Source organism: Bufo gargarizans, chromosome 2 (assembly GCF_014858855.1).
Source record: "Bufo gargarizans isolate SCDJY-AF-19 chromosome 2, ASM1485885v1, whole genome shotgun sequence".
NCBI lineage: Eukaryota > Metazoa > Chordata > Amphibia > Anura > Bufonidae > Bufo > Bufo gargarizans.
The window spans coordinates 459,987,506-460,014,363 of NC_058081.1; the positions used below are offsets into that span (position 1 = coordinate 459,987,506).

The 26,858-nt window shown below is 42.2% G+C and overlaps 1 long non-coding RNA gene across 2 annotated transcripts; it reads right to left on the reverse strand.

Moving 5' to 3' along the window:
- Positions 1-3,567: 3,567 nt before the first annotated feature.
- LOC122926441 lies at positions 3,568-26,225 on the reverse strand. Of its 2 annotated transcripts, XR_006387673.1 has the most exons (5): positions 26,135-26,225; positions 12,621-12,691; positions 9,794-10,067; positions 7,113-7,206; positions 3,568-3,937 (listed from the first exon to the last, which is right to left on the reverse strand). It is a non-coding gene; the product is annotated as an uncharacterized LOC122926441 (long non-coding RNA). The 2 variants fall into 2 exon arrangements; XR_006387672.1 differs by lacking the exon at positions 3,568-3,937 and having other exon boundaries at positions 6,900-7,206.
- Positions 26,226-26,858: the final 633 nt, after the last annotated feature.

Sequence of the window (26,858 nt, forward strand, 5' to 3'; positions counted from 1 at the left end):
CACAGCCCAGCAGCGTGGATGTGATCAGACCATCAGGGAAACAGATGAGTATTTGTGGGCTTTTTACTTTATTAATGGAGCTGGAGGGGGCACTGCTGAATGTGGGCATTACTATTGTGAGGGGGGCACAATATGGGCATAAGTACTGTGTGGGGGCACAATGTGGGCATTACTACCGTGAGGGGGCACAACAGTGTCGGACTGGGGTACCTAGTGACCACCAGTAAAATTTATTTTGGGGGCCCACCGTGCGGATACATTCAAATATAATAAATAATCTAACAAGTATTTTTATATGAACATAAGCTGGTTGAGGTGCTGTACATTGAATATATATATATATATATATATATATATATATATATAGTGTACTAAATCTAATGTGTTATGTGCCACTTGTGCAGGGGGTGGGAGATTAGGGGCCCACCTTGCTCAGGGGCCCACTGGGGGATTCGTCCGAGCCTGGGGCACTAATGTGGCCTAAATACTGTGAGGGGGCACAATGTGTGCATTACTACTGTGAGGGTAAACAATGTGGGCTAACTACTGTGATGGGGCACATGGTGGGCATAAGTACTGTTAGGGGGCACAATGTGGGCATAACTACTGTGCGGGGGCACAATGTGGACATAAGTACTGTGAGGGGGCACAATGTGGGCATAAATACTGTTAGGGGGCACAATGTGGGCATAAATACTGTTAGGGGGCACAATGTGGGTATAAATACTGTGAGAGTGCACAATGTGGATATTATTACTGTGAGGGGGCACAATGTGGATATTATTACTGTGAGAGGGCACAATGTAAATATTACTACTGTGAGGGGGCACAATGTGGATATTATTACTGTGAGAGGGCACAATGTAGATATTATTACTGTGAGAGGGCACAATGTGGATATTATTACTGTGAGAGGGCACAATGTGGATATTATTACTGTGAGAGGGCACAATGTAAATATTACTACTGTGAGGGGGCACAATGTGGATATTATTACTGTGAGAGGGCACAATGTAGATATTATTACTGTGAGAGGGCACAATGTAGATATTATTACTGTGAGAGGGCACAATGTAGATATTACTACTGTGAGGGGGCACAATGTGGATATTATTACTGTGAGAGGGCACAATGTAAATATTACTACTGTGAGGGGGCACAATGTGGATATTATTACTGTGAGAGGGCACAATGTAGATATTATTACTGTGAGAGGGCACAATGTGGATATTATTACTGTGAGAGGGCACAATGTGGATATTATTACTGTGAGAGGGCACAATGTAGATATTATTACTGTGAGAGGGCACAATGTGGATATTATTACTGTGAGAGGGCACAATGTGGATATTATTACTGTGAGAGGGCACAATGTAAATATTACTACTGTGAGGGGGCACAATGTAAATATTACTACTGTGAGGGGGCACAATGTGGATATTATTACTGTGAGAGGGCACAATGTAGATATTTTTACTGTGAGAGGGCACAATGTAGATATTACTACTGTGAGGGGGCACAATGTGGACATAATGACTGTGAGGAGGCACAATGTGAATATTACTACTGTGAGGAGGCACAATGTGGACATAACTACTGTGAGGAGGCACAATGTGGACATTATTACTGTGAGGAGGCACAATGTCGGCATTAGTACTGTGTGGTGACATTTAGGGGAAAGCAATAACCTAGATTAATCTATTATACCTTTGGGCTAGGCTAGGTCTTAAAGGGCCAGCACAGTGTCCCCCTGCTGGGGACAGTTACCATCCGTTCCTTATGGGGTTATTCTATTTGTTCTATCACCACAGAGATCTTGTTCTGGATCAACATGCTAGCGAAACTCTGGATGAGGTAAGACTAGCTGGTTATTTCATTTATCGCAAAGTGTATTAGTACCGCCGTGTACCTTATGATAGATTTTTTTTTCATGTAAAATATTTGGGGTCATTTACAAAAAATGGCTTTTTACACCGATCATTGTTCCCCCTCTGCACTGCCAGAGGATTAACCTAATTTATTAATTTATGAGGTGAATCTCTGGCAGTCCGTGGGCCTCATTTATCAAAACTGTCTAGCCCATAGCAACCAATCAGAGCCCACCTTTCATGTTTTCAGAACACTTTAAGAAATGAAAGGTGAGCTGTGGTTGGTTGCTATGGGCAACTAAGTCAGTTTTCCTGATAAATGAGGCTCATGTGTGGAGTAAAAACTACTCAGGCCGCTGACTGGAGTCGTTTTTACTCCTCTTTTCAGGCATAAAGGATAGTAAATGTGTCAGGGCTGGAGTCTTGGCCCCTGTCACTCATTTTCCACTCCTAAATAGTAAGGATATTATTAAAAATTACACTTTAAAATATTCACCCAAAAACCTAAGGGGATTGGGTGAGTATAGTTATGCATTTGACGGAGTTAGAGGTGTGGCTCTGTATTAAGAAAATGACCACTTTGTCATCTAATACAGTTGAGTAGTAAGTGCGGGTTGGAGGGGGGGCGCCATGCTGAATCCTTGCCCCTGTTGCAGGACATTTTTGCTACACCTCTGAAAAGTGTCTGTGCTCAGGACAACCTGTGCTGTATTAGGGCTCATGCACACGACCGTTGCCTGCTCTACGGTCCGCAAAATACGGAAACCGGTCATGAGCATTCATCCAGCCCATAGTATGGACAATAGTAGTGTTTTTTATGTGGACCCATTGAAGTTAATGGATCCACATACAGTACACAAAAATCAAAAAAAATATGTTCATGTGCATGAACCTTTACAAAGACAACCCAAGGTTTTCACAGGGCCCTGTGGAAGGCTGTGGTGCTGCTGCAGGGAAATCATTGTCAAGTTCCCCAAACACTACAGATCCCAGCAGGTGGACACTTTGTGATCACCATATTGTCCGGGGACAATTCTGAAATGTAGGGCTTGTCCAAAGTAGAAATTGTCTTTTAATCTAGTTCTCCAATTTGAACCATATCACTCCTGTACCCTGTAGTATATAACAAATACCCACATTAAAGGAGGAGTTACAATGCATATTGTTGAATCACTGATTCTCCCTCTTTTTATATAAAATAATCTTTACTTTTGCAGCAGCTGCCTGACGTTGAATGCTGCTGCCTGGTTAACTGTAACAGGCTAGATGGAACTTGTCTATACGTATAGAACAATATAATTCTTTAGTAAGCTGAGGACAACTGCTGCCTAATATTGTGCATATTCTCTGCATACACCAGGTGCCCTCGTCTGCGGATGTCTACCCTGGGGATCATCATTTGGTGTTCTCCTACAGCATTTTGACTTGTACACTCCTGGGCTGCTTTCTGACACTGTGTTGATATTCTGCACCAGGACCACAAGTCCATAACTTCTCATGGCTCCAGGTCTTTATTCTGGATGTAGCACTTTTGATGAATCCACGTTCAGGTCCTCCTCATTCTCAACAGAAAACACATTACTCTTCTAGTCCATCCTGAAAAGTTGATGAAGTCAGACTAAAAATTTTACCTTACTCCTAGCATTGTGTTCATCAGCTCCAAATAAGTATTGTCATGAATGATCATGTCGTTCTTTGAAATGCCTGAGAAGGTGATAGATACCCCTGATGACCTGCCAATGCCAGGGTGCCAACCACACTTTTTCCCTGTTTTCTTGCTACGTTGGATCTGGATGACTAAATAGAGCTGCACATGCAATCTATCCAGCTAAGACCAAAGCTAACAGTAAAGCATTTCCTCTGGTACAACCTCTACACCACTAGGGTGAACATGTCAGCAGGTAAGCATAGGTAGAGCCACAGGGAGTTTGATGTATTACTTTTCCTGGTGGAGAAGGCAGAACTGAAAGTTAGTGGGCTGCTGCATATACACCACCAGTTTACCCACCATGTGGCTTTTTTTCTTTAACAGCCAGTGATCTTTATGTTGATATTGGGGAGTCTGGGGACTGAAAAAAGATGTCGTGTGAGGGGGTTGGGAAACTGAAAAAGACTAGAGCCATCAAAAGTCATATATAGTGATCTCATTAGCTTAGCACCTCAGCATTGTCACTATTAGTGTCCACCACTGGGCTGACCTAGTGGCCCATGAAAGATACTGTATAATGGCCCTGTCCATTGCAGCAAGCTGCAGGGGCTGTGTGGAGGATGGGAGTAGTTCGGACACTCCCTGAGTCATGCAGTGATGGGAAGGGTGCACCTTTCTTCTCTTCAGGCCACATCCTGGTCTTGGGGTTTTCCTGCCTGATGGTGGTTTAAGGTGCCCGGAGTGGTGATGAATTGTGTGGTGCAAAGCAGGGTCCCCAGCAGCGGAGGAAACAATGATGAGGCCATTTTGCAGTAGAACAGTTCTTTATTTGCAGATTAAGCTTAAAGGGGTTCTCCGGGCTTTTAATATTGATGACCTATCCTCAGCAAAGGTCATCAATATCAGATCGGTGGGGGTCCGACACCCAGCCCCCCCGGCGATCAGCTGTTTAAAGAGGAGGCCCGCGCCGTGCCAGCGCTGCCTCCTCTTCACTGTTTACCTTCTCGCTGTCGCCTCTGCAGCGGTGAACAGGTGTAATTACACCTAACTGTCCAATTCATTTCAATGGGACTGATTGTTCCCATACACTTGTAAAGGAGCGATCCGTCCCATTGAAATGAATGGGATGTCTTGGGTGTAATTATACCTGCTCACCGCTGCAGAGGAGACCGCGAGCAGATAAGCAATGAAGAGGAGGCAGCGCTGGCACGGGGCGTGCCTCCTCTTCAAACAGCTGATCGGCGGGGGGGCTGGGTGTCGGACCCCGGCAGATCTGATATTGAGTGATGACCTATCCTGAGGATAGGTCATCAATATTAAACACCCGGAGAACCCCTTTAAGTTAATTAGTTACAATAATCAACATGCATGGACTGGCAGTTCTTACACAACTTTGCAACATCACAGATGTAGTTAATTGGCCAGGCAGAAGAACTTAAAGGGAACCTGTCACTGGGATTTTGTGTATAGAGCTGAGGACATGGGTTGCTAGATGGCCGCTAGCACATCCGCAATTAAAAAAAACGATTTGATCCATATGCAACTTAACCTGAGATGAGTCGTGTCCCTGAGATGAGTCCAGCGTGAAGGAGCCCAGCACCGCCCCGCATCCTCAGAATCTCCTCCTTGCTCCCTGATGTCAGAAAGCTAGAGCGCTGTGATCTTGCGATGCGTGAGCTAGCGCATGCGCAGTCATCGTAGTGTTCCTTCCCTGTGCTGGCATCAACCTCAGGGAAGGAACTGCGCATGCACTAGCTCAAGCATCGCAAGATTACGGCTCTCTAGCTTTCTGACATCAGGGAGCAAGGAGGAGATTCTGAGGATGCGGGGTGGTGCTGGGCTCCTTCACGCTGGACTCATCTCAGGGACAGGACACATCTCAGGTTAATTTGCATATGTATCAAATCAGTTTTTTGACACAATAAAAGCACACAGAGCTATGGGGATTGGGTATTGCCGATGTGCTAGCGGCCATCTAGCAACCTATGTCCTCAGCTCTATACACAAACCTCCTCTCAAATCTAGAATGCCTTTCAAATATACCTGTTCTTTTCTCTGGCTGCATTTACTCACATCACCGCCCAGATACTGTCTTCTAAGGCTACTTTCACATTTGCATTGTGCTGTCTGGTTCTGAGATGGAGTGCACCCGAATGCATTCCGTTCTGGTTTATTGCGTTCCCATGCGGAACACAAAATTGCTGCAAGCAGCATTTTTGTGTCCAGCTTGGGAGACTTAACAAGCCGGCACCAAAAACCATGTAAGTCAATGGTGCAGGACTTGTTTTTTAGACACAAAAAAATCGGATCTGGCACCCATTGACTTACAATAGTTTTAGTGCCGAATCAGGTTTCTTCATTTTCAATATGATATAACCGGATCCATTCTGAACGGATGCAGCCAGTTGTATTATTGGAACTGAAGCATTTTGCTGTGGTTTTGAGATCCCCTGCCGGATCTCAAGACCATACAGCATAAACACTAAGGCCTCTTTCACACGGGCGTCATGGATTTGGGCCGGATAAGATGCGGGTGCATCGCGGGAAAATGCACAATTTTTCTGAGCGAGTGCAAAACATCTTAATGTGTTTTTCACGCGCGTGAGAAAAATCGGCATGTTTGGTACCCAAACTTCTTCACAGAAGATTGGGTTTGGGTTAGGTGTTGTGTAGATTGTATAATTTTTTCTTATAACATGGTTATAAGGGAAAATAATAGCATTCTTAATACAGAATGCTTAGTAAAATAGGGCTGGAGGGGTTAAAAAAATAATATTATAATTTAACTCACCTTAATCCACTTGTTCGTGCAGCCCAGCTTCTCTTCTTTCTTCTTTCTTCAGGACCTGGGTAAAGGACCTTTGATGACATCACTGTGCTCATCACATGGTCCATCACCATGGTGATGGATCATGTGCCGGACCATGTGATGAGTGCAGTGATGTTACCACAGGTCCTTTTCCTCCTGTCATCAAAAAAAGAAGGCAGAAGAGAAGTCGGGCTGCGCGAACAAGTGGATTAAGGTGAGTTAAATTATTATAATTTTTTTAACCCCTTCCAGCCCTTTTTTACTAAGCATTCTGTATTAAGAATGCTATTATTTTCTCTTATAACCACGTTATAAGGGAAAATAATAATGATCGGGTCCCTATCCCGATCATCTCCTAGCAACCATGCGTGAAAATCGCACCGCATCCGCACTTGCTTGCAGATGCTTGTGATTTTTACGCAGATCCATTCACTTCTATAGGGCCTGCGTTGCGTGAAAAATGCACAAAATAGAGCTTACTGCGATTTTCATGCAATGCACAAGTGATCCGTGAAAATCACCGCTCATGTGCACAGCCCCATAGAAATGAATGGGTCTGGATTCAGTGCGGGTGCAATGCATTCACCTCACATTGTGCTGCCCCATAGAAATGAATGGGTCCGCAATTCATTTTGCGGAACGAAATTGCGGACGTGTGAATGGACCCTAACCCTGAATTTTAACCACTCCCTGGGAGGGTTGCAACAGCCTCATCTAGTGATGAATGGCCTATTAACAACTTTTACACCAAAAACCACATTATATACATATCACATTATTAACATACATAATCATATTTGTAACCTTTTTGCAGTATGCCACTACCGTAGCAGTGGGACGCTGCACACTGTTACTTCTGTCCATGATAACTAAAAAGACACCTGGAGAGAGAATTAAAAATCTGTGAGACGTCAAATTACCAGTTACATCACTGAAGAAAGTAGTGGAACAGCAAATAATACAGCTACATATGAACTGGGATGAGATCTACTACTGTATATGGGCCAAATGCTATTACAGAGATGACTGGCATCATCCAGGGACTGTGCAATGCACACTGTGAGGGAAGATGAGGTGTTCTAGAGAGTGGAAGGGTCAGTAGAAAAATCAACAGCTCCCGGCTACTGCCAGTAATGATCCAGCCATCTATCCCTGGGGTCTCCCCAGACAAATAGTTTCATAGCTGATGTTGCAGTTTCCTGGAGGTACCTTGTCCAGCTTCACTCAAACTGAAAGATGCCAAACCGACATGCAAAATACAGACCCCTGTTCTCACAAAGCAGTCCAAATAGACCAACATGCTGCTAAAATCCCTAAATTAATCATGAATGGGCAAACTGGAATTCAGTATTTCTCAAATATGCCCTAAACAAGCAGCTTCTGCAGCCCTAAGGGTACTTTCACACTTGCATTTTTCTTTTCCGGCATAGAGTTCCGTCCTAGGTGCTCTATACCGGAAAAGAACTGATCAGTTTTATCCCCATGCATTTTGAATGGAGAGTAATCCGTTCAGGATGCATCAGGGTGTCTTCAGTTCAGTCTTTTTGACTGTTCAGGACGGAGATAATACCGCAGCATGCTGCAGTATTATCTCCGGACCAAAAAAATAAACACTTGCCTGAATGCCGGATGCAGAATTTTTCTCCATAGGAATGTATTAGTGCCAGATTGACGGATCTGTTATTCCGGTCTGCGCATGTGCAGCCCTTTAAAAATGTGAAAAAAATGAATCCTGCATACATTTTGCCGGATGACACTGGAAAAACTGATCCGGTATTGCAATGCATTTTTCAGACTGATCAGGCATTTTTCAGACTGATCAGGATCCTGATAAGTCAGAAAAATGTCTGATCAGTCAGAAAAAATTAAATCAGGCAGGCAGTTCAGGCAACGGAACTGCCTGCCGGAATCAAACAACGCAAGTGTGAAAGTACCTTAACTCTTTGGCTCAACATTTCTATAATACTGTACAATAAACAGTGAAATTGGGACAGAAAAATTAGAACCGGTCACTGTATCCGGCGTACATGCCGGCTTTTAGCCAGACAGAAAATGTCACATGCAACATTTTTTGTCAGGCTGAAAGTCGGCATATTTGCAGTGAATGGGGATCCGGCGGTGCAAGGTGGTATCCGTCTGTGCCAGAAATGGTGAACTCCAGCAGTCTGTTCCTCCACCAGAACAGACTGCTGGAATTCCCAACGTAGATGTGAACACAGCCTTACAAGGATGATGGATGATGGGAATCACCTAGCAAAACAAACAACATATATGTCAAGTGGGTATTTGGAGATCAAGATATCTATGACCTATCCTCAAATTAGACCATTAATATCAGATTGGTGAGTGTCCAACACCCAGCAAACCCACCAATCAGCTGTTCCTGAACCCCCCAGTACTGAAACTACCACCAATGGGGTCAGGAGCATAGCTCTATGCAAAGTCTAGTTCATCAATATCTGTGGTAGAGTCTGACTTCTGGCACCCTGGGTGATCTGCTGTTCTTCAGGAGCTCTGGCTCTAGAAGTAGGTGCCGGAACTACCGTGTAGTAGACAAAGCTGTCTACCGCAGGGCTGCACCTCCTGAAGAGAACCCTGCAGTAACCAGGTCCATCCACTACACCACACAGTGGACGGAGCTGTGTAGTCCCAAAACACCTGATCAGCGGGGGTGCCTGGGGTCGGAATTCTACCAATTCTGATATTGATGACCTTTAACAAGGATGGGCGTTCAAAATAAAAATCCTGGCAAACCCCATGAATGACACAGAAATTGAGGGTGCCCTAGTAAATGTTTTGCATTGGGGCCTGAGGGCTTCAAGCTGTGCCTCTGACCGAAAAAATACATTCAAAACTGACTCCTATGGTTTTGGATGGAAATGAACACAATTATCAAGTGAATGCAATATTTGCAGTATGTTAGAAAGATTCCGCTTTACTCACATGACTGTTCGGAAGTGAAGCTAGTGTGATCCAAGCTACAGAACTGAGTCCCAGGGGTTTTCCTTTATGTAATAACCTATGGAATTCAGTTCTCAGAGCTGGGAACTCATCTGGCAGAGTACGTTTATGGCTGTGTAGCAGGAGATGCCTACTTCTTACTGTTCTGCTGCATATCAGGAAACATCCAGACAGAAATAACATTATACAACATCATGACAAATGGTGGAAATTCCAAAGATTCAGAAATCTTAAAAAAAAATAAATTAACATATTTGATATTCTGAGTAATAAATGGTACTGTCAAATTCCTTTAGTGCAGGCATGCTCAACCTGCACTCCTCCAGCTGTTGCAAAACTACAACTCCCATCATTCCCTGACAGCCTACAGAAGGGACATAGGTGGGAGTTGTAGCTTTACAACCGCTGGAGGGCCGCAGGTTGAGCATCCCTTCTTTAGTGGATGCCAGATTATCAAGGATTATCAAATATTCTGGATTATTGGATAGAAAAGCATATCAAACTTACATATTTCGGGTGGGGATCCTTGAGGATAAAATATCATACCACTTTTTTCTCATTTTCAAAACAGAGAAGTTTCCTAATCTGCTTTCTGTTTAGTTTTCTGCATCTGGTTTTATGAAATTCAAATGTATATTTAAACTGTGTCCTGGAAGCAGATGTCAGATCATCAGATTGGGGATATAGAGAAATTTTACAGAATTTCTTTTCTCATCGAGACGGCCTCTTTTTGTAGGCCCCTATTGAGGTGGAACTGCCCTATATGTACCAGAACGGAGATCTGTAGGAATAAGGAAAGGTGAATATATATTAAAGAAGATAATGAGAAAGTTGGGGCACTCATCTAGTTTGGTTCTTTATTAAGCAAGCATAGCTCAATTGCTTAAGCTTCATAAATACACTATACAAGTTACATATACTGAAAACAAACAAGCACACTAGTGTACAACTACAGTCATGTGCTTACTGGATGAGAACATTTGGGATGCAAGATCAAATATACCCTTCAGTTCATAACTCACTAAAATATGTCCATGCAGCATTGACCCAGTGGTTCAATGCAAAAGGGTTAATACTACTGTTCACTGCTAAAGGGTTAATGTTACGGTTCACCACTAAAGAATTAATGTTATATTATGGTTCAATTTTAAAGTTGTTGAGATGCTTACTGAGATGCTAGCTATGGACTTTCAGTGGTACAAATACACACAGCCAGGAATCCATGTTTTGCGATCCGCAAAAACCGATACAGTCGTGTGAATGCACCCTTATTAGGATACATTTAGAAAACCGTTCAACAACTGTCACGTCGTCATTTTCCGAGCCAATTATAGTCTATGGGGTTACTAATATGGTTGCTTTTTAGCGGCCAATGAATGGCGGCCATCAAAAAAATAGGACATGTTCTATTTTTAGACGTTTTCACAGCGAGGCAGACTCCATTGAAAATCAGTGGGCCCATTTTTTATGGCCATTTAGACAGGAGTGCACCCATCTTACGGCCATTAAAATGGGTGCGAGGTGACGTCACTATGCTGGGAGTGTCAGGTCCTGGTGCCTCCATTGAGGAGCGAATGTCCTCACACGTGCAAGTGGATGAGGTATTGCTTTATTTTTGTTTGCAGTAACGGGGGTGGGGTTGGTGTGGGGGAATTATTGGACATTAATGGGGGACATTATTATGGCCACTATGAGGACATATATACTGGGATCACTATGGGGCTATTATATATACTGGGGGCACCGAAGGGGCCTTTATGTGTCCAGGGGACACTACATAGGCTTTATACATACCAGAGATCAGCAACTTTCAGCACTCCCTCTGTGGTGAAACTACGACTCCAAGCATGCACACTTGCTTGGCTGTTCTCAGAACTCCCATAGAAGGTGCATGGAGCATGCTGGGAGTTGTAGTTTCACAACAGCTGGAGTGCCAGAGGTTGCTGTCCCCTAATATATACTGAGGGCACTGTAGGTGGGAACATAATATGTACTGAGGGCACTACAGGGGTTGGGATAAAAAATAAAAATAAAAAGCCTATGAAATTCATCTGTTTTTGATGGCCACTTAAAGGGGTTGGCCACTCTTTAAATACTCTCCACTACAGTGTGGCAGGCAGGGAAAGAATGAAGTTCCTAATATACTTCATTAAACACATCTGCCTGCTTCTTCAGTTATGAGAGGAAGCTCGTCCATGCGCATGTGCAGTCTGCTCCTGTCAGTGGTCGGCTCCGTGCTGCCTGCTCCAACTGTGACAGGAATCAGCTGCTTCTTCCCTCTCTACAAACAGCTGATCCCTGTCAGAAGCTGGCTGTGATAAAAACCTTCCGAGTCCCTACTGCAGAAGCTACTTAGTCAGTCCCCATCCCCCCTGCACGATCACCACACAGCCGACCCGCTAAGCCACGCCCACTGGTCCGTTAGGCCACGTCCCCTGCAACCAACAGGGAAAGCAGGACATCTAGCCGGGAACTATGATTTTGTGTGTGTGTATATATATATATATATATACACCTTTACCTTGGAGTGCTGCCTGCTTTTTGGATTATAAATATATATATATACACAAACATCGCGTCCACATAGGTGAATAATCTTTTTTCTATTTTCATCTAATGAGAGTGCTGCTGTTTTGCTTCATATATATATATATATATATATATATATATGTGTATATATATATATATATATATATACAGTACAGACCAAAAGTTTGGACACACCTTCTCATTCAAAGAGTTTTCTTTATTTTCATGACTATGAAAATTGTAGATTCACACTGAAGGCATCAAAACTATGAATTAACACATGTGGAATTATATACATAACAAAAAAGTGTGAAACAACTGAAAATATGTCATATTCTAGGTTCTTCAAAGTAGCCACCTTTTGCTTTGATTACTGCTTTGCACACTCTTGGCATTCTCTTGATGAGCTTCAAGAGGTAGTCACCTGAAATGGTCTTCCAACAGTCTTGAAGGAGTTCCCAGAGATGCTTAGCACTTGTTGGCCCTTTTACCTTCACTCTACGGTCCAGCTCACCCCAAACCATCTCGATTGAGTTCAGGTCCGGTGACTGTGGAGGCATTTTGCAGACCGCACATTGGTCCGGATCTGTCCGGATTTGTTCCGTTATGCAAAATGGGTGCGGACTCATTAATTTTCAATGTGGCTGGAAAAGATGCGGACAGCACACAGTGTGCTGTCCGCATCCACATTTCCGGTCCGCTGCATTACTGTTGCATTACTGAAATATATGGACTTTTGCAAGATATTCTAATTTTTCGAGTTTCACCTGTATATTAAAGAAAACAAGGCACACAGAAGATTCACCTGCTCTTCCAGGAGTCCAGTAGATCTCACAGTTTTTCAGTGTTCAGGGCGTTTCTGAAGAGTTGTCATATCTGCAATATGTAAAATGTTAAATTTTTAGAACAAATGATCAACCTAGTAACCAAATATTTCAAGTAGTGTATCAATCACAACTTCATATTGAATATGTCATGTTAATGTTAATATGTCATGATAAACTAATGTGTAATTATGTCATTAGTCGGTATTGACTGTCGCTATACAGACAGCAGAGCTTTTCTTATAAGGACCAAAGTATGTCTATTTTTTAAATCAGATCATTTTTAGTGGTATTTTCAAAAAACAATGACTTCCATATCTTTTCCATAGTATTACATCATATGATCATACATTCATATCCTAAATCCCCAACAAGAAAAGCACCCCCCCTCCAAAAAAAAACCCCACTGAGATATCCCATTTTCCCCCACCCCCTTCTTCACTCTGGTATTGACTTCCCCATTACTCGCTTACATAGTCAGTCCACTACTATTCATCCATGAGCTGCACAGCTTCTCATATTTATGAGTACATCCCCTTTTCAGAAACACCTGCCTTCTCATACATTAACATGGTGTTAACCGAGGAACTAAATTCCTTTACTGTTGGGGGATCCATTTGGATCCAATGTAAAGCTAGCAATTTCCTGGCTACATACAATAATTTTCCTATAGCCACCCTTCATAGCCGTTCATCTGTCCTGATATTTGCTACATAACCCAGTATGCACACTTTAGGGTCCCGTGCGATTTGCACAGAGAAGACCCTCTGTATAATCTCCAATACTCCGCTCCAAAAGGAAACCAGCCTGTGGCATTGCCCTAACATATGTATCAAATCTGCCAGTTCCATCAAGCATCTAGGACATGTCACATCTAGTCTAACAGCGATACGGTTTAAAAATATCGGTGTTTGTATACTCTATGCACAATAAACAGTTGGGACAATTTCCCATTCTCACTCAGCGATGTTAACGGCAATGCCTCCAAAACGTCTTCCCATTGCTCCTGCGATATCTCTCCTAAATCTCTCTCCCATTTGCACATCCAAGTTACCCTAAGTTCACACCTGAGCGTTTTACAGCATGTTCCTACTTGCTGTAAAACGCTCAACAAGGAGAAACCAATGCTTCCCTATGGGAATGGTTCTCACCTGGGCGTTTTACAGCGCGTATGATCGCGCTGTAAAACGCCCGACGCTCAAACAAGTTCTTGAGCTTTTTTTGGGGCGTTTGTTGCGCGTTCCCGCACATAGATATTCGGGAACACGCGACAATGTGTGCATGCCTGTCTCTGTATGCGCGATTGTAAACGCCTGTACAATCGCGCATACAGAGCGCTCGTTTCAGAACGCTCAGGTCTGAACCCAGGGTAAGTGAATGAGACAGCAGGAGCTTGTTAAGCAACATTCGGTATATCATTGAAATCAATCCCCTCTTTTCTCCGCCTGAAACAATGAGATGTAGGATTACACCATAACGGGACATATTCCGTAAATCCAGTAATGCCCCTCAGTTGTTTGGCATTCTTCCAAATCTTACACATTACCCCTATCAAAAGGTTATTCTTATCCAATAGAGGAATCCCTGACCCCTGAATCCACATAAGTTCCTTCCCCCCCATTCTTTCCCTAAATATCTGACCTGTCATATTTTCCATACAAGGCTCCAACCAATCCTTAAAATGTTGACATTGGAAAGCCAGATAGTATATCCAAGGATTAGGAAGAGCTAGTCCCCTCTTCGCATCTTGTGAAGTCTCCAGTTTTATTCTAGCTTGACCTCTACGCCACACCAAGTCCCTAAAGACGGAGTTAATTTTATGAAACCTGTCCAATGGCAGCCAGACCGGGGCATTATGAAGGATTGTGGAATCATCTTTAAAAGGTTGCCCACCAACAATAAAAATAATTTACACCAAGCCCGAACTTTTGTATGAAAGTTCGCAAGCAGCAGCACTAAGTTTAGGTCTTCAAATTCTGACAGTTAAGGGGATGTTATTCACACAAGGGATACTATTAGCCATTGTAATTTCTGAAGAAGGCTGTCCATCCAAGAACATCAGAGCATATTTCTGCCAATTGATAGTTAAACCCGACAACTTGTCAAACCAGTCTATAAGTGCCATAGTTGCCGTCAGGGAAGATGATGTGTCACCCAGAAACAGCGCCTCTGCATACATGGAGTGCCTGAAGTGCCTACTTCATATACTCTGGAAGTTTACACACCTCAAATGAATAGTTAGAAACCTTCAGAAACTCAAGAAGCAAAACCCCATGGAACTTCTTGTATATTTCTACAGGGAGACCATCCATCCCTTGGGGCCTTGTCATTGGCCATAATTTTCAGCGCTTCCCCCAATCCCTCTAGCTGCAAGAGGGCATCCAAAGACTCCCTGGCTCAGAAGGCCTATCCCTCACAGAAATTGGGGTGGTAACCAGTTGGAGAGGTGTATCTGCACAGATTCACTGTATCCAATCAGTGCTGCCATTTTCATACTGTGCAGGTACACCCCCCCAACTGTTTACCTCCCCTCTGTAACCTTACTGCAGACTGCTAGCAATGAATTCATAACTTCTAGTAGAAATAACAAAAGAACGGCACAACATTGTCAAGGCTGAGGATGGGGAAAACCCTCAGCCGTGCGATGCCAGAAGATGGAGTCGCTGCAAGGCCAGGACAGAGATCAGGGAGCAGGTCACCTCCTATCATATCCCTAACTCTGACCCTGACTCCTAGCTGTATGAGCCGACCCTGATGGTAGGAGGGCTCATACTCCGGAACCTTGAAGTCCCTACTAGCCCTCAGGGTTGCCCTCAACTAGGAGCAGGGTAAAATGACCTGTTCCTCCTAGGCACGGAGAAACAGGAGTCTCAGAGGCCAGGCTACAATAAAGGGGAAACATAAACAACTTATGGCAGGTAAATGCAACAAGTATAGCAGCTACCTGCCACAGACACAAAGCCTGGAACCCATGCAGACGCGCTGCTGTCCAAAGAGCACACACGGATACAGCACACACCACACAACACACAGGAACACAGGACCATAAGCTGCAATAAACAAGCATACCAAAAACACACCTTCATAACATCATGTGTGACATAATTTATGACCACAAGGGTGGCCCCCACTGGCAGATGGTGAATTACCAGGAGGATGTCTCCAGCAAAGCATGGCTGAAGAACCCTTCAGCTTCAGGTCTCCATTGAGGCTTTATAGCCCAAAGTGGCCACACCCACACAGACCCACACAGGAAAGGGAATTAACCCTTCCAACACCAACCAGGGAAGTGAAACCACTTAAAAGGGAATACACACACAAACACACTGGAGCTGTTACCGCCGGCAACGACATGCGTGGCAACCATGTCCTGGGAGTCAGCCAAAAGGCCGAGACACTGCCACCACATGTACAATATAGAACACGTTGCCACGGGCAGCCACCAGAGAAGGGAAGTGTCACAGTGCACACACCTAAACCTTGTGCACACCAAACACATAAAAGGCACACCTTTAAAGACAGGTAGCCAGGCGCAACCGCATACACAAACAGCAAGCTGCCACATAAAAATGTTGCCAGCGGCAACCACAGGTGAGGCAACATACTTAAGCCCTCATCTGTGATTGACAACATGTGGTTACAGGAGTCACGACCATGACCATGGTCGTGACAAACATAGAGCCATAAGAATAGATGTTCTGGAATCGATATTACATGGGGAAGGCATGAAGCTATTAAAACAGGCATATCAGGAGCGGTGACAGGGAATCTGTCGGCAGGAGATTCACTGTTAAACCAAGCACAATGCCTTGTTGTTCTTTAAAAAATTAAAACTTTTTGAGATTCCCCCAAAAACATGATTTTATTAATATAATATAGAAAATAATAGACAGTATTTATTCTAGGGATCTAATACAATTGCCAGCAATACCAGTAGAGCTGTATACATGAGGATATTAAACAGCAGTGCTAACCAAACAGAGTAGGCAATCAACACAAATCATATAGGAGCAATTACCACATTATAGGATTGAAAAACAGTGTTTTGTATTCTTTTTGTCAATTTACACCATGTAATATATTATAAACTACTGACCTGCTTCTTAAAACCTCTCATCTACTACTTTCACTATGCCTGAAACATTACTAGGCATGCTAGTGCTGCAGTAAAAACACCCCAAGTAACTATGGTAAATCTTGCCCTGTTCTACTGGGATCGTGGCCACCTTGATTCCAGTTTCACAGTAAACACGGTTAAAAAAGGACATAAGTCCATCAAGTTCAACCAAGGGATAGATGTGAATGTGAATTTTAGAAAAGGGGAATGAGACCTAGACGTCTACATATATTCATAGGCATTAATATTTTTTAATTTTAAGACTTTATCTAATCCTTTTTTTAAACTGTCGACTGTTCCTGCTATGGCCCCGTTCTGAGGTAGTCTATTCCATAGATTCGCGCTCTTATGGTGAAGGAGTCTTGACACCTCTAGAGACAGTGTCCCTTGTCTTTTTACATGGAACAGCTTTTCATTATAGTTGTTGCACAACCTATTTATGTATTTGTACAGGCTAATCATGTTCCCTCCTTAGACGCCTCTTCTCGTATTTTGTACCGTATTTTTCTGACTATAAGACTTGCATTGGATTTGTAGGGGGAAAATAATAAAGAAAAATATTTTCCATCAGACCTCAGAGTAGACCCCAAATCAGAACCCTATTCTACATCAGACCTCAGATCTGACTGTCATCAGACTCCAATCCTCATCAGCCCCTAAAATTAGACCCCCAAGCTCCATCAGCCTCAGTCAGACCCCTCAACCTCTATCAGTCTCAAATCAGACCCCCTTCCTCCATTAGCCTCAATTTAGATTCCCATCAGACCCCTCCCAGCCTCCATCAGCCTCAGATCAGACCACTAAGTCTCCATTAGCCTCAGATCAGATTTCCATAAGACCCCTCCAGCCTCAATCAGCCTAAGATCAGACTACTCAGTCTCCATTAGCCTCAGATCAGCCCCCACCACACTCAGATCAGACCCCCAATCAGACCCCCCCAGCCCCACTAAGCCTAAAATCGGACACCCCAGCCCCCATCAGACCCCCTAGCCCTCATCAGACTCAGACCTCAAGCCTCTGGTTGGACCCCCCCCCCCAGTCCAATTCAACCTCAGATCGCACCCCCCATCAGACCTCAGACCAGACAGTTATAAAAATATGCTCACCGCACCACTTCCTCCAGGTCCTGCTGTGTACTATGACCTGACACGCACAGCAGCATGTCATGGTGCATGCCTACGAGCACTACATCCTACCACTGTTTGCGTTCAGCACACCACATCAAGACCCGGAAGAGGACCGGAGGTGAGTACAGCCACAGCAGCGCTGCCTGGATTGCCAGGGGCAACGTGTAGTTTGTGGTTGCAAGTGTACTTCTCCCTTTAAGGTGTGCCTGCCTGCTGTTTGGTCAGCAAGGGGTTAATGTTCTGGCTAGTGAGGATCAAGGTGTTTCCTGGGTGTGGCCGCAAGCTTGATATAAACCTGTGGCTTGATGGCTGGGGGCAGTAGTTCTACTGCCTTTGTTGGAGTAGAACCTTGCTCCTAGCTCTTTGTCATCGCGTAAGCGGGCGCCTTAGCCGTGGGGTTTCTGCAATTTAAATAGCAGAGACCCGCAGCATAGGTATGCTGATCAGTCATAAGGCTGATCGCATACATCTTACCTTTTAGATTCTGGCATCTGTGCAGACCGGAACCAGAAGTCACGCACTTCAGGTCCAGTAACAGCGTTCCCCGGCTGAGATCGAGGAATCTGTTACCTTGAGCTAATTGACCAAAGCTTTAAGCAGGCTTCAGAGTCAATTAGATGTTTATATCAATGCAGGCCACTAGGTGGTAGCCTTGTATTGATATAGTGAAAATGAAGTCTTCAATCATGGCTATTTAGCCATCCCTGAATACTATGGGCAATGAATGATTGCCAGTTATTGTCATCCAAGGTGACTTAAAAAAAGTAAAAAAAAAGTAAAAAGGTTTTTACAAATTAAAAAAATAAATAAAAGAATCACCCCCCTTTCCTTAAAATAAAAATACTTAACCAATAAAAAAATAAACATCAAGGGCATTGCCGCAGGCGAAAATGCCCATACTATTAAAATATAACAATAATGGCATACGGAAAATGGCATAGCAGGAAAAACTAAATAGCCAATTTGTCACTTTTTGTCACTTCAACTACCCAATAATTTTTTTATAAAAAGTTATCAAAAAGTCACGCATACTTAAAATTGGCATCACTGAAAAGAACAGATCGTCCCGCAAAAAATGAGCCCTCATACAGTCCCGTACACATAGCTACAAAAAAGTTATAGGGGTCAGAATATGGTTAGAAAAAAAAATTTTTTTTTTCAGTATTAAAACGCAAGAAAAATTATACAAGTGTGGTATAGTTTGAACTGTCCTGACCTGGAGAATGAATATAACAGGTCAATTGTACCGCATAGTGTACAGTTTAAAAAAAAAAAACTTTATCAGAATTGTATTTTTTCCCGGTCCCTACTACATGGTATGCAACCGTAAATGGTGCCATTAGAAAGTACAACTTGTCCCGCAAAAAATAAGCCCTCATAAGGCTACAGTATGTGAATAAAAAAATAAAAAGTTAGGACTATGGGAAGGCGGGGAGTAAAAAACGAAAACTCAAAAATGGAAAATCCCAGGGCTACGAGTGTTTATAAGATCAGATCAGAGATAAGGCTTCACAGGAGCAAACAAACCAATTTTAAGCCCCAAAAAATGTTTTTCTTTGTTTGTTTTTTATAATAAGACCATTTTAAAAAATTGTTTTAGCCCAAAATCAGTAAAATGCTATAAAAAAAATTGCCCCGAAGGTGTCCATAGGCTTTAACTCCTTAAGTATGGGGATTAATTTGTCTTTCAGGATGCAGCATTTTTTTTTTATCTCCACCTTCCAAGAGCCATAACATGCAGTGTATTAAAACAGCGATCAATGTCATGTAGTTCCTAGTGGGACTAAAATAAAAAAGCTTTTAAAAATGTTCCTGAATATTCAGAAGAAAAACATTTCCCTATTAAAATGCTTAATTGTACCAAAAAATAAAAAAGGACTTTTAATTTGTTTTACGGTTGCTATGGGCACGAAAACATCAATTATATATAAAAAATAATAAAATTATCATGTTTTTAGACCACACGGTAAATGCTGTAATAAAACACCAGAATAGTTTTTTTGTTTAGTCTGCCACCCTAAAACTAAAATAAAAAGCGATCAACAAGTTGTATGTATGTAAGATAGCACCAATAGAAACATCAAACAATCCCTCAAAACAACAAGCCCTCACGCAGCTTCATCGATTAAAAAATAAAAAGTTATGGCTCCCTGAATGAGGCAATGCACAAATAATTTTTCTAAGAGTTTGTATTGTACAAAAGTAGTAGAACATAAAAACATATATGTATTTGGTATTGCCATAATCACACTAACGTATAGAATAAAGGTAATACTTATGGCTGAACTACCATGAAATATTTATTTCCAAATTTTAGTTGTTGTCTATAACCTGCATGCATCCTGTAGTCAGGTGCTTCTTATAGTCTGAAAAACTAGGGTAACCTGTTGATGAACTTTTACTAATTCTATCCTGGGGGGAAAAACAGCAATTCCACAATTGAATTTTAAAGTTTTTGAAGTTGTAAATTTTACGCCAATTCACAATATACAGTGGGGAAAATAAGTCTTTGTTGCTGTCTCACCAAGCTACTTGCCCTTTGTCCTGTAGCCCATCCTAGCCTTGTGCAGGTCTACAATTTTGTCTCTGGTGTCCTTAGACAGTTGTTTGGTCCTGGCCATGGTGGAGAGATTGGAGTGTGATTGATTGTGTGGACAGGTGTCTTTTATACATGTAATAAGTTCAAACAGGTGCAATTAATACAGGTAAAAAAAACTAACAGGTCTGTGAGAGCCAGAATTCTTGCTGGATGGTAGGCGATCAAATACTTATTTCCTGAAATAAAATGCAAATTCATTAATTAAAAATAATACAATGTGATTTTCTGGATTTTTTTTAGATTCTGTCTCTCACAGTGTACCTACAATAAAAATTACAGACCTCTCCATTCTTTGTAGGTGGGAAAACTCGCAAAATCGCCATTGTATCAAATACTTATTTTCCCCACTGTAAATAATATGTTACCTTATGTTCCATTCACACGTCCATAGTGTATTGCGAATCCGCAATACACCTGGTCGGCACCCCATAGACTGCCTAGTCTTGTCCACAAATAACACATGCTCTATTTTTTTCCGGAGCTGCGGACCTGAAGATTGGAGGCACGCTCCAGAAATGTAGATGCGGACAGCACACTGTGTGCTGTCCGCATCCATTCCTGCCCCATAGAGAATGAATGGGTCCGCACCCGTTCCGCAATTTGCGGAATAGATGCGGAACCATTCTACGGACGTGTAAATGGACCCTAATTCTGTCTGTCAGTACTATTACGGAGCAATAGACTCTCAGGTGAATAAACAAAAAACGGAACTTGTAATAGACGATAAAACTCTATGTCAAAACAATATCTCACTTATCCTTAAATGTGTCAACCCCCTATAGGTAAATCAGAGGGATATCTTGACACTGCACTATAAATAACAAGATCAATATACATGGCAGCACCCAACAAAATGCGATGGATAATTAAACCGTTTGGACCTACCACCGGGGTTGCCAACCAGAATTTTCCTTTTATTGGACAACGTATCCCAAAATCACGGACAGCCCAAAAATGTTATGGATAAATTGGAAAACTACAATGAATAATAAAGATTATAAGTAGTACATGTCTACAGCTCAATATACTGCTAAGAACTCATCAGCCAAATACATCCAGCCTCAAAAAAATCATGGACACATCTATTTTTTTTCAACGACACAGGAAAAAAGTCTCCTATTTTTACGGACTGTCTAGAAATTTCTGGATGGTTGGCAACCCTGCCTACCACCTCCTGTAGTCATGGTGGGGTGTCCCAGTGTGTTGGATGTTAAATCAATAAGGGGTCGTGTACAGTACACAAATGAATGGTAACATCTATCCCTACTGTACCCAACAAGGGGGACTATGCATGCCCTGATGTGCCTATCCACAGACTATCCACCATGATAAAGGTGGCATCTTGTGTAACCTCACCTTGATCTCAGCACCCTTATGCTAGCCCTGACCCAATATCCCAATTTTTGCCCAATAAAAACACTTTTTTCATTTTTGTAAATTATTTTGTTGCCATATTCATGTTTTTTTTCTGGAGTGAGCTGTAGTTTCATTGGCACTTTGAGGTATATATCTATTTTGATCACTTTACTTTATTTTCTGGGAGGCAGTATAACATAAAATCTGAAATTCTGTAATAGTTTTTTTTACAGTGTTCACTATGTCATATATTTGACATGTTTATTCCGTGAATTGATACTATTATGACAATTTTAAATTTATATAGTTTGTTTTTGTATTACCATATTCTGCGAGCCATAACTCATTTATGTTTCTGTACACAGAGCTGTGTTCGGGATTGTGTTATGCAGGACAAGCTGTAGTTATCACTGGTAACTTTTTGTGGTGCATATGACTTTTTCATCACTTATGTTTAAAATTTTTCTTGCAGTATTCATAGCGGAAGAAAAATAACATAATTTTATAGTAAGGGTGATTACGGATCTTCTTTTGATTTTCACTTCAAAACATTTTTAGCAATATTTATTAGTCCCTCAAGGGGACTTAGGCTGCTTTCACACTAGCGTTCGGGTGTCCGCTCGTGAGCTCCGTTTGAAGGGGCTCACGAGCGGACCCGAACGCAGCCGTCCAGCCCTGATGCAGTCTGAATGGAGCGGATCCGCTCAGACTGCATCAGTCTGGCGGCGTTCAGCCTCCGCTCCGCTCGCCTCCGCACGGACAGGCGGACAGCTGAACGCTGCTTGCAGCGTTCGGGTGTCCGCCTGGCTGTGCGGAGGCGTGCGGATCCGTCCAGACTTACAATGTAAGTCAATGGGGACGGATCCGTTTGAAGATGCCACAATATGGCTCAATCTTCAGGCGGATCCGTCCCCCATTGACTTTACATTGAAAGTCTGGACGGATCCGTACGAGGCTATTTTCACACTTAGCTTTTATATGCTAATATAATGCAGACGGATCCGTTCTGAACGGAGCCTCCGTCTGCATTATTATGATCGGATCCGTTCAGAACGGATCCGATCGAACGCTAGTGTGAAAGTAGCCTTAAACATGTGATCCTTTGGTCACTTACATAAGTGCACCACTTTAAAAGTTTAGTTGACTATGCTCTTCAATACATTCTGTAAAAAATGTATACTGGTATATACTTAATTTTTTTTACAGTGGAAGTCTGTGAAGGACATATGTAACTGTATGGGCATTCAGTTGCATACCGTAGCAACTACACCAAATGTATTCCTCTAGCAGGTCAGGCTGAAAAGAGCCTAAGTTCACACGTGGTGTCTTTACATAGGTTTTTGCAATATTTAAAAAACTAATGCTAAAAAACAGTGTTAGGACTCATGCACACAGCAGTTGCCAAGCTGTTCCATGCCTTGGGGACCGCAATTTGTGGTCCCCAATGCACGGTCAATATTTGTGCCGCTACCGCAAACAGATCCAGGCCTATTCAACTTGAATGGGTCCATTATCCGTCCACACTGCAAAAAAAATAGAACATGTGCATACTGCAATACGGGCTTGACCGGCACACTTTCATTTGCATGAGCCCTTAGGTCTCATGCACACGACTGTGCCGTTTTTTGTGGTCCGCAAACCGTGTAGAAATGCAGATTCTTGTCCGCAAAACGGACAAGAATAGGACATGCCACGGAGCGGTTTAACGGATGCGGACAGCACATGGAGTGCTGTCCGCATCTTTTGCGGCCCCATTGAAGTGAATGGGTCTGCATCCGAGTCGCAAAAAATGCGGCTCGGATGCGGACCACAGAAACGGTCGTGTGCATGAGGCCTTAGAAGCATTGCAAAAACACCACAATCATATATGCCCCAATATGGCTCTGTGCAGTTGTTTCTACCTGCTGTTTCTGATTTTTTTTAACACTTCAAAACATGTTTTAACAATTTGTATTTGTCCCTCAAGTGGGATCCTTTGATAGCTTACATAACACACTGCACCACTTATAAAATATAGTCAACTATGCTCTTCAATACTGTGGATCCTGCAAAAAAAAAATTCAGTGGATATCTGTGAAAGGCATATGTAACAGTATAGGCACACAGATGCATGCTCCAGCAATATTACACCAAATGCTCCTATATCTCATAGGTGTTATCTGTTCATTTTAAACTCATGAATCTTCAAGTACTATTAAGAAAAACTAAACAAACATTTATCATTATAATTTTCTTTTTAAACTTAAAAACTTGAAAGAAATGGATAAAAACAGAGTGACATACAGTAGAAGCCTTTTCGGTCTTTTCATTAACTAGTAATAAGAAAGAAGAATGTTTGAGAACTGATAGTTAACCTTTGAGATAATATCCCCACATAAACCTATGCATAGATTAAACCTGGCAGGACAATAAGATTACAATAAAACTTTATTATATACATGTTCCCACATAGCAAGTCCGCAGCTGAATTTTAAGGAATTTCACGGAAAATCTGCAGTGGCTTTTTCTGAGCTATACTAAAGCAAAAAAAAAAAAAATGGGGTGGTTTTTGCAGCTCCAGGAATCGCTGTGGGTCCTGCATTCAAGCTGTAGGTAACACCGCAGCATAAATTGACATGCTGCAGATTGAAAACAAGCAGCCCAAGTGAGTTTACGGTGCCGTTTTTTTTTTTTTTGTTGCAGCGTGGATGAGACTTCTAAAAATCCCATCCACCTGGCTGCTTCTGTACACAATTGCAGATTTGCTGCAGACAGATCTGCAGTTTTTATGCCACATGGAAATACCCTTAATTAACTTTCAAATCAATGCTAAATAGACTTGAATGTACCCCAAGGGGACAGCCACATGTGGTAAAGATTTCGCTGTAGATTTCATGCATTTCTGCATCAGAATCTGCACCTAATTCCCACAAAATCCCCATGTATTACATGCAGATTTCTTGTGGATTTGCTGCAGATTTTACCCAAAAATCTGAAATCTTCAGTGGAGACCCACAGCAGAAATTTACATTGACATCCACACTGCAGGTTAGAGTGGACTGCTGTTTTTTTTTTTTTTTTTTGGCAGCATGTGGAGGATATTTCTTAAAATCTCATCCACTTTGCTGCTACTGTAAAATGCTGTAGAATTGCAGGCATATAAGTCATGGATGTACCCTAAGGGTATGGCCACACGGTCAGGTTTCTGCATGCAGTTTTGGAGGCCAATACCAGGAGTGAATTTAAAAAAGAGCAGAAGTCGTATCTGTGCTCTATACTTTTGGCTTCCACAACTGCATCAGGGAACCTGACCATATGGCCATACCCTTAGGCCAGACACAAATGAGCGAGTTGAACTCGCAGCGTGTGTCAGCCAGGTCCTGTACTGACCTCTGCTCCTCTGACAGGATCGCACAGTATTAGGGCTCATGCACACGAACGTAATTTCTTTCCGTGTCTGTTCCTTTTTTTTGTGGACCGCATGAGGAACCATTCATTTAATGGGTCCCCCCCAAAAAAACAAAAGTTACTCCCTGTAAATTCTGTTTCCGTATGTTTATATTTCTGTTCCGCAAAAAAATGTAACTTGTCCTATTATTGTCCGCATTACGGACAACAAGCATAGTTTCTACATAGTGATAACATAGTGCTTTACCTTGGAAACAGTCTAAGGACCTTCCAAGATGTTCTTCAGGACTTGTCATTTCATAATGCTCCACATTTCTGATGCAGTTTTAATGCATTTATTTTTGTACAATTTGCAAGAAAATATTTATTTCCATTACTATACAAAAATGCTGAAAAACGGAGCAAAAGTTTGTAAAGGAAAGGCTCCTTGTTAACATACGTTCGTGTGCTCCACTTTTTGAACAAGATGACTATATGCCTATAAACGCGTTTCGATCGATGATTTAGCATGTTGATCTGTGATCCTTTAGCATGGAGCAATCATGGTACTGTGTGGGTTTGAATGTATCATTTTCCTATACAGTTTGCATACTGGCAGTAACTATTTACACAGGTTCATTTTGCTGCCAACAAATTACCCTTTTTTTGCCTGCATAAGCGATACGATCAGCCACAAATGAACACAGGCAGGTTCACATAAGCATTCTAATTCATTCGGTCAATCATCAGCCCATGTAAAAGGGCCTTTGTGAGCACTACTTTGAGTTTGGTCAATGATCCAAGGAATACACTGTAGCCAGGTTTACATCTCAGGGACCAAAGGGCAATGGAGTATTTGCAGTGTATCACAAATTAACAATGAAATAGTACATGCCATAATAGAAACTACTGGCTCGGGCAGCTACTTACCCCAATAATTGAATTTTCCATTATCTCTAATTTTTCAAAAAGAAGTGTATCTTGTAATCTGGTTTGTAGCTGATATACAGTGCTGTTCCAGATATTTAAACACAATAGGAGGAACAGAATACTGCTAATTTGCATACGTAATGATTCCACCGAGCAACCAGCCTGTCTACTGCTCTGGAAAGTCCCTTACGCTGTATACTCCCTTCTCTGCAAGAGTTTACACAGGGCTATGCGTGAGATAAATGTACTCAGTACTTCTCTGTCACCCCCCTCCCCCTTCACACTTTCATCATCTTCTAATCTGATAGAAATAATCCACTTAATACATGCAAAGTATCAATGTGGAATGAATTCCGGTTACTTGCTAAATGTTTTTAGGTATATTTCCCCTATTTCTAGGTATATTTCCACACTCTATTTCACAAAGTTTTTATTGGTAATAAAAATAGGTAATATTTGACAGTACATACTGTTTCGTAGTTATGAACAATAACAGAATAAAGGCCACATTGCATAGGATATCTGTGTCAAAATCACATGGCATTGATAACTTTAATACACTATGGATAATTGAGGGACCTATATCGCTTTCAGATAAATTGCCCAGGGGGTAATGGGGTGGGGAAAGGGGGTCAAGAAAAAAAATCAAAAGGAGCTAGTTCCAGAATTAAAGTGTGCTCTGAGTTGGATATGTCTTAAGCCACTTTTCCCATCATAGACACCT